Source organism: Mauremys mutica, chromosome 7 (genome assembly GCF_020497125.1).
Source record: "Mauremys mutica isolate MM-2020 ecotype Southern chromosome 7, ASM2049712v1, whole genome shotgun sequence".
Classification (NCBI taxonomy): Eukaryota; Metazoa; Chordata; order Testudines; family Geoemydidae; genus Mauremys; species Mauremys mutica.
Genome location: NC_059078.1, coordinates 15139821 through 15157619, shown reverse-complemented (window position 1 = coordinate 15157619; position 17799 = coordinate 15139821). Strand labels below are relative to the sequence as shown.

General features: G+C 41.1%; 1 protein-coding gene across 1 annotated transcript in view; it reads right to left on the bottom strand.

Annotated features, from left to right (window-relative positions):
- Positions 1 to 17799, bottom strand: part of ITPR1 (inositol 1,4,5-trisphosphate receptor type 1) — a 248166-nt gene that overhangs the window by 85456 nt on the left and 144911 nt on the right. The gene's annotated exons all lie outside the window — the stretch shown is intronic.

Sequence of the window (17799 nt, the reverse complement as noted above, 5' to 3'; positions counted from 1 at the left end):
AACATTAAAGAGCTGAAACATCCTCCCATCCCCAAATAATTCAAGTTAGTTGACACTACCCATCTGTGTGTAATCTCAGCTCCATTAATGGTTTAACTGGTTTCCAACTCTTTAGTAAATAAAAAGCACAGCATCTCCCTGCAGCAAATACAGATGGGTCGTTTTGATCAGTCAGCATCCTAGCACATGAGATCTTACATTTTCCAGGACACCAATCCTCCAATAACCTGTAGCCACTCAACTATATTCAAAGTTAGAAGGCCACAAGCAACGTTCTACTCTGAGTAAGAAGCCCTGAACACATGCAGCTCATCAGTGGAAGATGAGAGCCTGTGATACCTCTCAGAATCTGAACCACCATTAGTAGGCCCAAGACTGCTTCCACTGATGTCATTAAGAACACAGCTGAGACCACAATTGAGCACTATGTCTGCAAGCTGCATGGTTATTTTGGTAACACAAGAGTTGGTAGCATGCCCAGCAATGAACAGGTACAGCAGGTATTTTGAGAGTGTTTTAAAACCTTTATAGGTAAAGACAGAGACAAGTAACTGTAAAATTAAAAATACATGGGGTTTTGAGGAGACAAGTAAAAAATGATTTTAGGAAGAGAGGAAAAAAATCCAAGGTGGAACAAAACAAAGTATCTTAATGACCTTGAGCTCCACTGGCAAAATTCACCTTGCACATTGTATTATAGTTCATACGCCAAATAATGTAATTTGCCAGATCCATTCAAAATGTCCTTAACAACGTAGCTTGACATCATCTGCTGTACAAGTTAAGCCTTTGTTTAAGAACTTCAGAAGTGATTTTTAAAACACAGATGAAAAATAATGAAATAGACCCATTAAAATACAGAGTGTAAAAAGAAGAGTGATTTGTACTTTTGTATGAGAAACACTTTAAAGTGGGCTCTCTTTAACAAGCGATTGGGGCAGCTTACCTGAAAGTTAAAAATCCTGTAACATCTTTTGGAAAGTTATAGGCTATCCCCGGTGTGCTGGAGAACAGTGCCTCCTTTCCTAAGAGAATTCCTATGTTGAAAGCATAATGGCTACACCCTTTGCTTTAGTCATTGTGCATCTAGCATCAGACTTCAAAATTATTCCCACATACTATTAGTAGGGCCCTACCAAATTCATGGTCCATTTTGGTAAATTTTACAGTCATAGGATTTAAAACATCTTACATTTCATGGATTCAAAAATGTATATATCTTAAATTTAATGGTGTTGTAACCGTGGGGGTCCCAACCCAAAAGGCAGATGGGGGGGGTGGGGTCACAAGGCTATGACAAGGGGTGGTTGTGGTATTGTCACCCTTTCTTCTCGGTAGCACTGCCTTCAGAGCTGGGCAACCAGAGAGTGGCCGCTGCGAGCAGCAGTGCAGAAGTAAGGGTGGCAATACCATACCATGCCACCCTCACTTCTGCCCTGCTGCTGGCAGTGGTGCTGTCTTCAGAGCTGGGTGCCCAGCCGACAGCTGCGGAGGTTCCTGCAACTGGGTCTGACCCAGCCTAGGAGCAGCCTGTGCAGGGAAAGAGGTAGTCCTGTCCCTCCCAGCCCAGCTTGGACTAGCAGCTGGAGCCCAGCACATGGTAGGAACCCCCAGCTGGGATGCCTCCAGCCCTGTTGCTCCCCAGCTCCAGGCCCAGTGCTCGGAGGTTAAAGGGGCCTTGAGCTGGCTGTTTGTGTGTGGGGGGGGAGGAGGGGTGACCACAGAACCCCCCCCATAGCACAGCACCCTGGGTAGTCACCAACGTTGCCCACATGGAAGGCTGGACCTGCCCCCACAAAAGCGATGTCCCCTCCCATACCATGCCACCTTTACTTCTCCACTGCTGCTAGCGGTGGTGTTGCTTTCAGAGCTGGGCGCCTGGCCAGAAGCCGCCACTCTCCAGCTTCCCAGCTCTGAAGGCAGGGCAGAAGTAAGGGTGGCAATACTGCGACCCCCCCACTCCCCCACAACAGCCAAATTTCACAAGGGAGACCAGAGTTCACGGTCCCTGATGCATTTTTCACAGATGTGAATTTGGCAGGGCCCTAACTATTAACATGAAAGATGCTAGATAGGATCCCTATTTTATTCTTCTGCAGTCAGCTTCATATGAGGGGGTAAGATTCAAAATAAACCTTAAAATAAGGCCTTGACAGCAACGTGCTCCCAAAATTATAACAAAAGGCTCACAGGGGTACTCCTCCCACAAATTCCTTAGCAAAATGATACTGGGAAAAAGATCATTACTTCCAAGGTGCCTGTATTTTCGATCATTGATTGGGATGGTCTGTGAAAATTTAACAGAGGCTGGGGACTAGTTCTAAACGCCCCCCCCCACCCCGGAAAACCCCCCACACTGTGTGTGAGCTGTTTTGACGGACAATGACAAGATACCGTTCTAGTACACGCTGCAGTGATTTACAACACTCCCGCTGCTCTCAGTTTTGCAGGCGATGAAGGGTGCATGACAGAACAAGGTCAAATAGGCAAAAAAACAAACTATGCTGTCTTCTACATGTGTACTCATTAGAAGGGAAACTTGACATTTATACACCCTTTGTGCCAAAATTAAGTTACAATGGGGTTTTCACATTACCATTTTCTCTTCTGTTAAATTAGCTAGCAGTTGCCACAGCAACTGGCATTTAAAATGGTACTTTTTACTACCTACGAAAGATCTTTAAACACATTCACTATGAATATCATTGCTCAATAAACTTCTCCCCACCCTGCCATCTTCTAAAGGTTAACGGTTGTTCTTTGGATTATAGGTAGTTTGCCTTTATTTCTACCGGAAAGGAAAAAAAAAATCTGATGACTAAAGTTTAGTGGTCAAAATATTTCAGGCAAGAGAAGAGCTCAAGTGGAATTTCTGAGTACGCCTGTTGTGGTACCACCATCTTCTTGCTATTGTTGGACTACATCTAAAATAGCGACACTCATAAAAGAGTATGACAGCAAGAGAAAGCAGATGAGATCATATGTCAAGTGATTCCAATTTCTGGTAAAATGCTCATCCAGAGTTGCACAAGCTTGGAGATGTGTTTTCACTTTCAATACCACTTGGAGCTGCAGTTCAAGAACACTGGGAAGGAAAACCTCATCATTTGCTTGATGTAATTATTAAAAAGCACTGACAAGCACATGAGAATGTAATCGGAATAGAAGAGGAGAGAAAATATTTTCCCAAATACTGTCATTAGTTCAGCTATAACAATGGGCTTGAGAACACTTCTCTAACTATAATGTTAGTATTATACAGCACGTCAATGCTTACAATACACAAACAAATATCAGATGTTTGGCTGTATTAAGAAATATGAAACATGCTACCTAGAAAAGTTCAGTGACATTCAGTCTCCTCTGTATTTAGCATCCAGTTAGGCTATTGGTAAGCAATAGATAAGTGGTATGCAAATATTATTGTAGTCAATGGCACAGTATAGATGAATTGGGTGTTGTGTGTATATTAGAAAGTGTTAGAAAACCTTTAGGCAGTAAGACATTGCGCATTTACATATATCCTTCAATTAAAATGCAAGATTAAGGCAGTAATACACTTAAGAAGCAAGTACCACAATAACAGCAGCTTAACTAGAGGACCAGGCAAAAGTGGGAAGCACCACAATGAACTACTAGCAGTGCTGATTTTGAAGACTGCTTAGCTTTTATAACTAAGGCACTTTTTGGCCAGGCAAGTCAACTCTGTGGGCCTGATTATCCTTTCAGACTGGCTTTACAATGGTGTGACATCACCAGTTTCAAGGGAGTTCCTCCCAAATTACAGTAGTGTGAAAGCCCTTGCGGTGGAGATTCCAAAGCAACCGAGGAAGCATACACACACATTTTCCATTTAATTTCAATTGAAGACGTGTCTTACATGCCTTCATCTACTTTACAGTTGAAACTGGTAGAAATACCAGTTTGAGATTTTCAAAGACATGGACACTAAGTTCCCTTTTAAAAACAGCCAAATAAATTTCTCACACGAACTTTTCTGCCTGCATATACTGTTTAAGAAAAAAGGAGAGATGGAAGGAAGTGTAATGGTAATTAGCAGTAAATATACCAGACTACTATACATACCCTTTTATGATCTTCCAGCTGCCTCTGTAGTAGACTTTGATCAAGCTCCTGCTGAGCATGCAGAAATTCTGTTGTAAAGTATAATACTAAAGAGACACTAATATCTTCAGCATCAATAACTAAACAGTAGAAAAATTCAAGAAAGTCATACAACTGAGAGTAATGGGGGAGGGACGGTAGGTCGACTGACAAACTTATTAAAGAGTTTCAGGGCTTATCTACACCTTTGATGCTCTCCATCAAACTACACAGGGCATGCACGTTTGCTAGATGTTTTTACATATTTAAAAGTAAAAGTAACACACACAGTTTCCATCTAGTTTCACAGTAACTCAATACAAAACAGAAAGGAAAAAAGAAAAAAAAAGGCCAGGTTCTTGGCAACTCATACGTGCATTACATCCATGCATACACACTTATACACACACAAACACACACCATTTCTGGAGGAAATGTCATTATTTTGACACACCTCACTCTGGCCAATTAGGAAGTCCGGTCTCTTGCGAATGTGGAAGACATTTGGCATATAATGCCAATGTCAATGCCTCAGTTCTGTTTGAGGCTTTCAACGTATTTTTGTTCTGCTGTGCAGAGTAAATACTATGGCAGGTATAATGGTGAAAGCCAAATGGCTCTTCTCTTTGAACAAGGCAGATTTTCAGAACAGAACAATGTCTTCGAAAGCATGGATCATTCATGACAATCATTTTTCAGGGACTGATTTAACACTAAGAGGCTATTTCCCACGTGTCTCATTGAACTAATTCTGTAACCACTGAGCGCTTAAGACAGACATTCAAACACTACTCCACAAACGCTACTTATAATAAAGTTCCAAAATACTGAAAACTGCATTTTTCTCTTCATCACTTACAACAAATCCATAATACTGTTTAGCCACATAAAATTTTTTACATAGCCTAGGCAACTGAAAAGAAGCTAGACTTAAGCTTCCATATAGCTTTAATCAAAAGTAAAACTGATCTGGTAGGCAGTGGTATGCTCTGTGCCAACCGCATCATTAGTTGCTTCATTAGTTTCAAAAGAATTCAAGCTTTCATAAATTCATAAATAAATAAATAAATAAAAGTTCTAGTCCTAAATGTTTTTGGTGGATAAATTGTTGAATATGAACTGATTCATCCTAATGGGTGTTAACCCCGTAGTGTAATGATGACAATTGAAAGGTCAACTTTACTACTTCACTGAATCTTTTTAAAAACAGGAATATTCAACTATTCTGGATTTGTTGAACTTGGGTCAAGTTCCACTATTTTCTCACTCCTCCCCACCCCACCCCTCACCTCCCAACCTCTTTTGTTTTTAACATGCAGGACAAAATGATTTCAGATCGGATTTCCCCTAGAGAGGAATGAAGCCCAGTTCTTTCACACAAGGGATCTGAGCTGAGACTTTCAGTGTAGTGCCTCCATTAAAGATGGGTGGCTGAATTACCTGCACAGCTTCGAAAGTTTCAGTCTTTGCTCCTTTGGGGCTCTTAATGGTACAATATGAGAACAATTTTGAATTAGTAAGAGACCTATTTTTCCCCCATTGGCAAGAATATTTTATATTGGATTGAACCATTTCAGCAGGGCTGCATATGTCCCTCTGCCTACATCATTCAATAAAACACAACAGAGATTTGACCAACAAGACATTTAAGCATGACTACTTCAAAACACCAATATTTGTGTTTTATACAAATATAGGTGGGCGACACACCTCTACAGAGCTTTCCGTTTCTGGAGGTTGCGGCAGCTAGTTGAAAGTAAAATGCAGTTAATTAGTCATAGTTCAGGAATGTTTCATCTAAACAGAAATCTAATGGTAAACACTTAGGGAGAGGGGAGTTTAAAAACCAACCAAAACAAAAGCACAAAAAAAACTTTCCATGGATTTTCTGCCACCCATTTGACCTTAGCTGCATCATCTTGCTGAATTATGGCATAATTGTGGTTTCTACACATACTGAAATAAGTTTACTGCTTACATGTATATTGCTGATAAGGGACCAAGTTTTCCAAAGCACACCTGCGAAAGTTGCATGTCCCCAACTTGCTCACATGAACTATCAATGCAGAAGAACACACCCTGATTTACAGGTGCATGCGGTTTCGTGCCTGCATTAGCTCACATGCAACATGGGGATGCACAAACACAGCCTTTCCAAAATCTGCCCCCAAACATATACACTGACATACATGGTGAATTTAACACATTTTAGTGTAGTGGCTTAATCCCCAATGGGGGTAAATCACTGTCTGAATACCACTTGCAGCATACATCTGTTTTACGATATGGATTCTGAAAGGGCATTTTCATTTATAAGATAAACGTTCTTTTATTTCAGAAAAAGAACAATGTCATTATAGTGTTGGACATCAGCAACCAAGTAGGAAGTTAAAGGGGGATGAACAGATTTTCCATTTAAAATGTGATGCTACATGATAACACAAATTAAGATGAGTCTACCCGTATCACCTAGTAAAATTTACACACATTCAGCACAGATACAGGGGGGAAGGATAGCTCAGTGGTTTGAGCATTGGCCTGCTAAACCCAGCATTGTGAGTTCAATCCTTGAGAGGGCCACTTAGGGATCTGGGGCAAAATCAGTACTTGGCCCTGCTAGTGAAGGCAGGGGGCTAGACTCAATGACTTCTCAGGGTCTCTTCCAGCTCCATGAGATCAGTATATCTCCACATATTATTATATTATTTTACTTTCGAGACCTATAAAGCCTTTTTAACATGGGTAATTAATTTTATATTCTGAAGCAAACACACTAAGAACTAATAATGACTATTTATGAAATAGGAGCATTTAGAGATGCCAAACAGCGACCTGCTGTGCTAGGTGCTGTACACACTCGTAACAGTCAATTCCTGCCCCAAAAAGCTGACAACCTAAATCGACAAATGAGACAATGGGTAGGAGAAAGAAGGCATCACAATAATTTTAAAGTTGAAAAACAGGCATGAGCAGATTAAGTGACTTGCCTAAGGTCACACCAGATACCTGTACTAGAACCAGGATTTGAACCCAGATTTCCCCAGGGCCAGTCCAGAGCCTTAACTGCAAGACCACACAACACACTCTCAGTCTGTAAGCTAGTAGCAGAGTGACTGTGGTGAATCAGTTTTCAGAATATCAGCTCAACATCAGCAATAGAGTAGGACAAAACAGGCAGGAAAATAGAGGAAGGCGACCAAGCTGAGGAAGTCTAGGTGGAGAGGTCCCACTGCTCAGGAAAGAGGCAGAGGAACTGACATTTTCCACCTTGGCATTCAGTGGGGAGGGATGCCATGATCAGGAAAAGCCATTCGCCTTATTTCTTCTAATCAACGTTCCTCCTGGCTGATTCACATGCCTCTCGGGTACATTATTTCCTTGCATTGTCATTACTATGTATTCTGGAAATTTAACAAGCATATAGGCCACTGAAGTCTTGGTCAAACGGGAGTTTAGCATATTTAAGCTAGGAGAACAAAAGTTAAACAGGAAGAACCTCATTTATGCAGGAACTTTGTCTTCATCTACCTAGTATGCATTACCAAGCACACCCTAGTTGCTCAACAAATAATATTGGAATTGCTGTTCCAGACCAGTAGTCAGCCTGAATCCCTTATGCAGACCACACCAGCAGCCAATATGCAACTTGCTTCAGAGTAAAGTGAAAAAGCCCTCTTATTAATAAAGTAGTAATCAATCTCCTTACTGATAACACAAGCTCAACTGCACACCCCTCTGTTAAGGGAATTAAGTGTTGTCTTCTTTTCAAAGACTGAGAAACTGAACCAGAAAGGTTAAGTGTCCCGATCCAGGCTACGGAGGGGGTCAGAGTCTGAACTAGAACACCCTGGTCTTGTGCTCTTACCACACACTAACCAAGCAGATATGTGCATGTTTTAGGACAGAAATTTGCCAGAGCTATAAAGAATCCAAAAGAAGTTAATTTGATCCCATAGAGCAAAGTGATTTACAGGAATTAGGAAGAAGTATTTGAGACAGAAAAGTCCCATGTCTTCCAAATTAAACAGGAAAAGGGATATAGGGCCCAATCTCATAAGGGTTGGGGAAACCCTTGCTCCCAGAAAGAGTTCAGCAACTTCAAATGATGAGAGCTTCCTGGAGTCCTAAGGATCAGCTCACCTGTAATACTGCAACTGTAACGGCTTTAGCAATCAGTCAGTAAGACTAAAAACTGAATAATGAGATTGACTGGATTGTTTTCATCAGGACTAAAAGTAGCAAAGAAATGTTGAGTTGGGGTGTCATGCTATCCTTAGCAGTGTTTAGCAGGGTAAACAAAATATTAGCCTAGGCTTTAGAGAAGTATGGTCCAACCGTTGAAGTGTTAACCTGGGAGCCAGCTGTAATCCCCTGCTCTGCCATAGATTTCCTGTATGACCTTGGTTATGACAATCTCGCTTTGCCCCAGGTTCTCTCATCCATAGGCGTGGATTCTGTGGGTGATCCGGGGCTGGGTCACCCCTGGGGAAAAATCAGTGGGTGCTCTGCACACACCGGCAGCCAAGCTCCCTCCTCCTTGCCTCCTCCCCCTCCCCAAGCATGCCATGTCCCCGCTCCTCCCGCTTCCAGTGCTTCCTGCCTCCTACCCCCGCTGCCGCCTAACAGCTGTTTGGCAGTGCTTAGGAGTTTCCGGGAGGGAGAGGGAGGAGCGGGGATGTGGCACACTCAGGGGAGGAGGTGGGGCAGGGGCGGAGCTGGGGTGGGGACTTTGGAGAAGGAGTGGAATAGGGGTGGGGCGACGGAGGTGCAGGGGCAGGAAGAGGCAGGGCGAGCACCCATTGGGCAGAGGGGAAGTCGGCGTCTATGCTCTCATCTCTAAAATGGAGAAAACATTGAGGATAAGTGCATTCCAGATTAGAAAATACTAAAATATTGCAGTACTGGGTGCCATATAAGCACCAGAGATAAAGCATGCAGCTTCAAAATGTTAAACAAAAATGGAATGGATGGCAAGGTCGGAGAGGAGCGTAGAAAATTTCCTTTCTACTAACAAAAAGGAAAGTGCCATTCAACTTACTGTACAGGAAGAGGCTACTTTGAAGCTGCCCCGCCTACAAGTTTGGCAAATAAATTATTAACCATACTAGAATTATTATTATTTTGACCTTTTGTTGTCCTGAATGTTTCTAACAGGGACGTCTCATTTTTTATGGAATAGGTATCTCCCCAAAAGCAACTCATCTGACTCAAGTGAATGTACCCATTTCAATGGTTGGTACAACCAATTAACTGAGTAAGCGTGTACATCACTTCAAAGCTGACCTAAAAGGGAATAGTTTGATTTTTTGGTCCTCTTTTGTCTTTGTTTTATGCAGAAGGCCTGAAAGTTTAAGGTTTTTATCTGATTGATTTTTTACATGAGAAGTTGAGAATTTGCCTAGTCTGTTTTTCCTGAAGACTACAGTCAGTAGGGGAAACTAGCAAGTGATTGATATTGCAGATAAAAATGAAGATAAAAATTGCACAGCAGAGGAAAATATTTTTTTTCAGACTTGAAAACTCTGGAGTTCTTTACTTTTTTGCTATGTTATTTAGTTCAAATGCCTAGCAAACAGCTAGAACAAAAGATCTCTATTAAAGATTTGTGAATCTTTCAAACAAAATACTGGGAGAGCTTCCAATTCATTTCACTGAGTCCTGAAATGGACCCTCCTAGCAAAATAGGGGAGAGAAGACCTGATATTCTTGACATTTCTAAGGTAGAAAAACAACAGGTGAAAAAAAAATATTTTTTAAATGAGAGTGTATGTATGTGAAAAAGAGACAACAACATTTCAGGCTTTTGCTATGAAAAGAAATGGGACATATTTGTAATAAAAATCTGATCCTTTCCCCTCCCTCCACCTTCAAAGTCAAAATTACAAGTTTCAAAAAAGTTCTGTCTTGGTTATAGAGAAGCAAAAATAAGGCCAAATCCATTTTGTCCTCCTCAAGTCACCTTTGATCATCCAGGTTTCCGAGTGGTAGCCATGTTAGTCTGTATCAGCAAAAACAACGAGGAGTCCTTGGGGCACCTTAGAGACTAACAAATGTATTTGAGCATAAGCTTTGAAGTGGGTTTTAGCCCACGAAAGCTTATGCCCAAATAAATGTGTTAGTCTCTAAGTTGCCCCAAGGATTCCTTGTTGTTTTTGCTCATACAGTGCATTCAGAAGATGGCATAACCTAGTTGAAACACTTCTTGGTGTTCAGCTTCCCGATGCCTACGCTGGCTTATTCCAGCTTCTTCACAACACTATTTAGGCAGAGGATTACAACCTTTGTCACTCCTGATACAACACCCAAAGATTTCCACAATCCTGCTTCCATCTCCCTAAGGTCAGTTCCATGTGCACGTCTCTGAGGCCTCTCCAATGAACCCGCTTAAAAAACAGATCCAGAGACTGAATTTCTTCTACTTGAGATATAATTCAAACGTTAAGTACAAAATACACAACAGCAATGATTGTGGCATGAGATCTCTCTAAGAGGGATATAATTTCATCTTTAAAAGTGCATCTAACTAGCATTTATCATGTTAATTGATCTCCTATCTTAGATCTGGAAACAACACACTCTGAACTTCATCCAGTTGTGCCAACGCAGTTTTACAGCTTATCATTGATACACATCACTGCAAAGATTATTGTAGCCAATCCCTTTTAATCAAGGATTTCAGTTCCCTTTTCACCTACTTGAAACCTCGAAAACCAAAAAAAGCCCCCACCCACATTGAATGGGTTTGCTGGTGTATTTCTCTGGAGCTTGCTTATCAACCACATAAAGAGAACAAATCCTTTTTATTGAACTGATGTCAACATTTTACTAGAAGTTACTTTAATTCACCCGCTTAATGCCTTCAATACCCATTAACGTCAAGGCAAGTTGAGGGTGCTTAGCAGTTTGTTAGATCTGGTCCCTTTCTGCTTTGCTAACTATATGCAAGGAAAGAGTGGCTGGGGATACGAGTTGAACAGGGCTTCATAACTTATGTGCAAATACTCTTGGACATATAAACATTAGCTTTACTGATCAATGATAGAGAAATTCAGAGAACTCTGCTGAACCTCTTTCAAATACACAGCCTACCTAAATAATAAGATACTAGATCTAATCATTCTGGAGCAATGTTACTGTAAAAAGAAATAGCAACTGTATAGCTGCTGCAACTGCTCCTGTAGCCTCGGACACTGGCGCAGACAGTGCAGACTGAACTAACAGTAAACAGTTCCACCACATTTATTGGCAATTACTGCTGAAGGTCACACATCAGCAACGAGCATGAATTCCAGGAAAAAAAGCTGCTCTTATGTAACTGCTGCTTGAATGTTGGCAGGTGCCCAATGGAGCAGTTCACCGCAATATGGGAGGAAAAAAAAAAAAGAAAGAAAAAAGTAGGACATCTCTCTGTTACATTCAGCATCATCAGATCGCCCCCTTAAGGTGAAGTTTAACAGTTCTCTCCTCTTTAATGCTCTTCTCCTGCCATACATATTAATTTGTTCTGGGATTTATAAATCTCTTACCCAGTATCTCACTACTTTCATTGCAGCTCTTATCTTCACATAGCAAAGCAGGTTGCTTTGTCTCTACCACCTGTTAAAATCCAGTGACAGACTGCAATAGGGGTTTGAAATTAAACAGCTTCTGAAAGCCCTTTGCCAATACATTAATGCTCTTTAATCACAGTGAACCCAAGATTCAAGTATTCACCCAGACCTACATTTTCAGCGTAGCAGCTCTGATCATGTATGGTACCTGGGCTACAATGAGAGGGCTTAAAAAAACAAACAATTTCATACTTTTTTCACTGAACTACTGCAGTGGGTTTAGTACTGTCACAAGCGGTAAGATTTCCTTGATGCCTCATGATTAACTGTAGACAGAAGACCAAATTCTCTTCTGATGCTGGTACAAATTGCGAGCAACTCCACTTAAATCAATGGAGTTACACCAATGCAAGACAGTGCAAGTACTGTAAATGGTAAGAGTCATGCCCACAGCAGTTCTAGGGAGAACTCTTGTCCATGTCTCATGTCAGGATTTTCCATTTTCTTTACTATTAGAAACATTTGCACAGGGCCCGTGTTAAAAAGTCCATATTTGTCAGTATAGTCTCCACCTAGAAAGTCATAACCTTCAACTCATGGGATCAATCTGGTGCTGTGTAAAGGACTGCAAAGATCAACACCTACTTCAAGAAGGCACCGAAGAGCAATAACCAGAAACTCTGAACAGATCTGGGAACTAACTCATACTACTACTAGTAGTAGTAGTAGCAGTACACATACTTTTTTTTGTTAAAAGGGAAACAAAACAAGAAATGACATGGACTAGAGCTCTCTTTAGAAATCAGGCTTTCCCTCAATCTTTCAAGACACGTCTGCTGGTCTTCGTTTACATTTTGGTTCTATAGGAACTCCCTCTAAAATGGGCACCCATTCAAAACTCTGGGCACCCTCAACATACAGAAGAGCATAGGGAGACACAATGTAAAAGTGGACCATAGCAGCACCACCTCTTCCTTCCACCCAACCACACATCATCTGACCAATACTGCTTGAAACCCTCCATTACTATACATTTGGCCTTAGACCTTGGGCCTCAGCCTTTTGCTCACTCACATAGGTGAGCTTCGCAGCACATCCGGAAAGTCTACACGTTCGGATTACATTAGTCCTTACGGAGAAAGCCATCTTGAGGAAAGGGATCCTTATAAGAGGGCCGAAGGTTCCCTTTAAATGAGGAGGGATGAGCTTGAAGATTTCTGCTGTTCACTACGATGGCAGTAAGGCAAGGAAAGATAAGTGGTCCCAGGCAGACAGGTCCCAAGCCCTTTGTAGATCAAAACCAGCTCCTTAATGACACTTGGGGGTTATTTGTTCTCTAGTTTTCAGGGATGTGTGTGTCAGGTAAGACTTATAAGTCTAAAGTTCTAATGCATCTAATTCTAGTACTGTACACTTATTTTGGTGGGATTTCTTGCACATAAAAAAAGAGATCTACTACAAATTTACTGGATCCCGTGTTTCTTGTGAAACGTGCAACCCTGCAGCACTGTGAATTCTCTCCCTTGGAAAGTAAAGCAGTTTTCACTGAACCCAGATACGATATTGGCGGTTGCATAGCAGTTCATGTAAAATCCCACAGCATTCCATTTGCACGTCTAGTTCAAAATGGATCATGGACCAAGGACTATATTAACGGAGGGTTTAAAAAACCCGCAAACAACCCAACAACAACACTCTCCTATCCTCCACTCCTCGCAGATGGTGACTCCACCACAGTTTTCAAAGTAAATCCATGAACGTAAACCAAATGAACCAGATTAATGTAAAGAAATTGGGTAAAAGTCATTATTCTGTTCTTAATTCACACCACAGTTCCTTGATATTGCAAAAAAGTCTCAGAACAATAATCTGATAGGCTAATCAACATACAATGTGTCCGTGCCATAACTGTTAGGCACAGCCGGAACGGTTATGACCACACAATTATGACCCTTTATAATTCTTCCTGTTATGCAGGGGATTTCCTACTCAACAGGGTGAATTCCAGCATTGTTCACTGAGTAACAAAGGCACTCCCTTTCCACAGGACAGAAAGGATTTTAAGAGAGACTCCACCAACTTTGGTTTAGAGTTTCCTCATTACTGAAAGTGTAAGTAATAAATAATGGTGTGACTGTGGCATTTAGGGTTCTCCCCTCCCCCCACTTTTTTTTTTTAAACAAATGAAAGGCAAGATTTTGAACCTATCCTTTGCCAAAAGTCTTAAGATAGCTACTTAGAGTGCCAGAAAGACTATGAAATTAGCTCTGAATTATGTCATAATACAATAACAATATTACCTTGCCAACAGAAGGTCTACTCTGAGGGGCAGGAGTGAGTGGAAAACCATTTCAGCCATTCAGAAAAACTAGACTGTTCAGAGCTTAGCAGCTGGAGAAACTAAAAATAAGGAGTTCTGTTTTCTTTGACCCCAACTTTTACAGTTGCCAGCAGAAGCTATGATGGGAAACATCACAGCTTCCTTTGAGAATTCTCAAAAAATCCTAACCACTGCCAGCATCTCTCTTTATAAACAGACACTGTTCATTTCCTGTGTGTTTATAAACACACCTGCTCCATCCATGGAATTGTTCCATAAGGGAGCAATAAAGCTCTTATTTGCAGCCAGAAGACTAAGTTCTAAATTGGGTCTGCACTCTCTGATTTATTGAGGAATGAGATGGAACATTATGGCCAGAGACTAAGAGGAAAGAAAGAGGGAGTTTCATTTTATGACTTTAATTTGCAATTAAACAATCTCAAATTCTGTCTGAAGTTTCTCCAGGATAAATTATACATACCATTTGGGGAAGCTGCACTCCCCACAGAAGCTAAAGGGTCTAGCACCTGATTGAAATGTTAATATGTTATAAATTAACTTCTCAAAAACAGAGCCCATTTCCAGTGGAGCAGTCTAGCTTAGAGAGAAATCTTAATTAGTAAGAAAAAACAAATCACATCCAAGGTTTGACATTAAACTCTGCCGCCAACTATTTTAAGCTCCCCTGTGAAGCCTGGAAAGATATAGTGCCCGAGTCTCCTCATATTAGTGTAAGGTGAGGAGTAACTCTACTGGAGTAAAGGGACTTTAAATAGTGTGAAATGAGTAACAGGAAAATCAGCCTCATTGTCTAAATATATCATACACAGTTTCCATTAATATATGCACTAAGTGATTATAACCGCAAACAAATACAGCCAGCTCAGTTCAAGATTTAGCATTATGAGATGGGCAGGTAGGATTCCAAATCCATTTTGGCAGACAGGTTCCCAAAATATTATATTTATTCCTCAAAATAATGGATGTTCCAAAAACATAATAACTGAGATCATTACTAGATTAGGGTTAAAGGAAAAAGTTTCAGGGGAAGCCAGTTTAGAATATTTTTTAATTTGAAAAAATAGCTAGTATATTTCTCTGGTGTTTTGCATTTTAAGGGGATCCGTTTCGCCCCAGACAGAAGGCTGGGGCAGCACAGAGGAAACAAAGCAAGGGCAGAAGACCCTTTTTAATGAAGTTGTTAAATAAGTAAAATACTTGCTGGGCAACAGATATACTGTACCAGTATACAGAAAAACGATCAGTCTCTGAATTTGTGCCCACATTTTTTGGGCATATAGGATGGTTGGTGCATATAAAAGTGACAGCATTTGGACCTTTAGCTACCCCAGCTGGAAGATCTCACTCAAACATGGCCCTTTGCCTTTAATGTAGGCGTGCTGCATTCAGTGTAAACACCCTATTTTAGGCTGCTGCTTTGCCAGGCAAAGATTAGGCAGAGATTTGCCACAAGGTAGCTTTCACAATATACCCCTACGTTTTCCCACATATTCACAGGCCAAACCCGAATAGGAAGAAACAGTGACCACACCTATATATCCTGCTGAACTCAACAGTCATCAAGTTACTCTCTTTATAGGAAAGAATAACACACTGATCCTATGCAAGGGCCCATTCCCGTCTATTGTCTCAGGTGTGCTACACAAATACATTGTTATGAGCAATCACTCTCATTAGTTAGTAAGCACGGACAGTTCATTTAGGGTCTCCTCCAACTGGCTTCTCATATTCTTTCCCACCAAGTATAAATGGGTGCCATTAAAACTTAGTATTAACCTTTCCAGATATTTAGGTTACCCACCCTATCTTCCAAATTGTAAGTTAGGCAATACAGTGGTACTATAATTACTGTGGAGTGATAAGTGCTAATGTTTTAATGGTACTCACTGCAGCTAGTATTCTAAAAGCACTCAGCTCTGACCCTAAGCAGTATGTGTACTATTATACCACCAGATGATTGCAGCTTGCCAAAACTACAACTACATTTGGGCTAATACTTGGGGATAACGACAGACACAATTAGTTATGTAGACACATGGCAGACTAAACTCAACTAATTCACTAACAGGTGCAGGAGTCAGAACGCTCAACACTGGAAAGACAACATGACAGATCACATTGCTACTCATAAAACAAACATCATGGAAACACTGCCATGGAAGAAAAATACAATTAAGACCTCAGCATTATCCAATTCATCAATGGTGATCAACTGGAAAAGAAAAAAAGAGAGAAGAAGAAGAGAGGTTGAAAGCAAACATTAGTAAGCGAAATTACAGATAAATCCGGCATTAGGAACTTTGATATTATTTACCATTTCAGTGCTCTAGTTTGGTATTCTAAAATATCACGAGAGGCATTAAAGGCTAGAGCAAGGCTCTCTGATACTGTCATCTTCTTAGCTGACATCTGCTCTACTGGCAATATTCTGCCATGGAACTGAACAGACAGGATGCACTCATGCTTTATTCACATACCAACTGTCAATCCATACAGATTGGCTACACAAGCACCAAGAACTTCACCCTTGGGCATAATAATAGGCTCCAGCGTGTGAGTGGTCAGCAAGTTGGCAACACAAGATACCCGTCTTAGTATCTTTACAGAGAGTTGGGGAGAACGGCAGCAAGAAGACAGAGAAGCTGAATTCCAGGTTAAGTCTCAAAATCTGGGTTACCGGAGTTGGTACAATTGGACCCTAACGGACCTGCTGCCACTCATCAGAAAACATTTGTACGAGCGAGGTGTTTCAGTGAAAGTCACAGTCTGGGCCTATTCTATGCTACTAACGTAGTATGGCTTTCAGCTCATTAGGAATACCACAGCGTACTACTGATCACTGAGAACGCTGAGCAAATGCCAAGATTTAAGGAGTAGTTGTAGCTGTGTCAGTCCCAGGATATTAGACAGACAAGGTGGGTGAGGTAATATCTTTTATTGGGTAAAATTCTGTTGATGAGAGAGAGAGAGTTTGTCTCTCTCACCCACAGAAGTTGCCCAATAAAAGATAATACCTCACCCACCTTATCCCTCTAAGAAATCTCTTCAGCCATATGTAAAGTTTCAAGCATTCCACAAACGTACAACTGGATTTTTTTTTTTAAATTCAGATCAAGGGAAAATCCAGGAAGTAACACGGGATAACTACGAAATGATGGGAAAGAGGTGTGGGAGGAGTGTGTGCACAGCTCTACTAATTCATAGCACAACAAAAAAGTCAGCCTTTGAAGTGAAAAAACCATAACTCTTGTAACAAATACTTTGTTGCATGGGAGGACGACGAATCACAGACATTCTGCATTACACTGTGGCCACTCCCGCAGTCAAACGGTAGCACAACAGGCTTGCATCTGGGAAAAAGCATTGAGTATTGAGCTTGTATTTTCAGTCCACAGGCCAGCAGCCAACATTTCTCCCACTGGATCTTAGTAGTAGCATCTGGGCTCTGATCAAGTCCTTTGTATGTTGCACAGGAATCACAGCAGTACTGTGGGCAGTCTGGGATGGAACCAGAAGTCATGCACAGCCTTTGACAAAGGCCTTGGCTGCTGGAGCCAGACAATCTTGTATTTTCTCTAGATGTCCCTTCGATGGGAGGGAGACTGAGTGAAAATACAAGTCCACAGGTAATACAATGCTGGTGTGTCTGGTTTTTATTGGGGGGAGGAGGTCAGGCATGTTTATAGGGAGGGCAATGCCTCTAAAAAACAGATTGGCTGTCTATTAGCAGACTGGCTGGTCCCAACTAGTATACAGTATACACTGCAGTATACAATATAACAAGATCAGACACTAGACAGAACC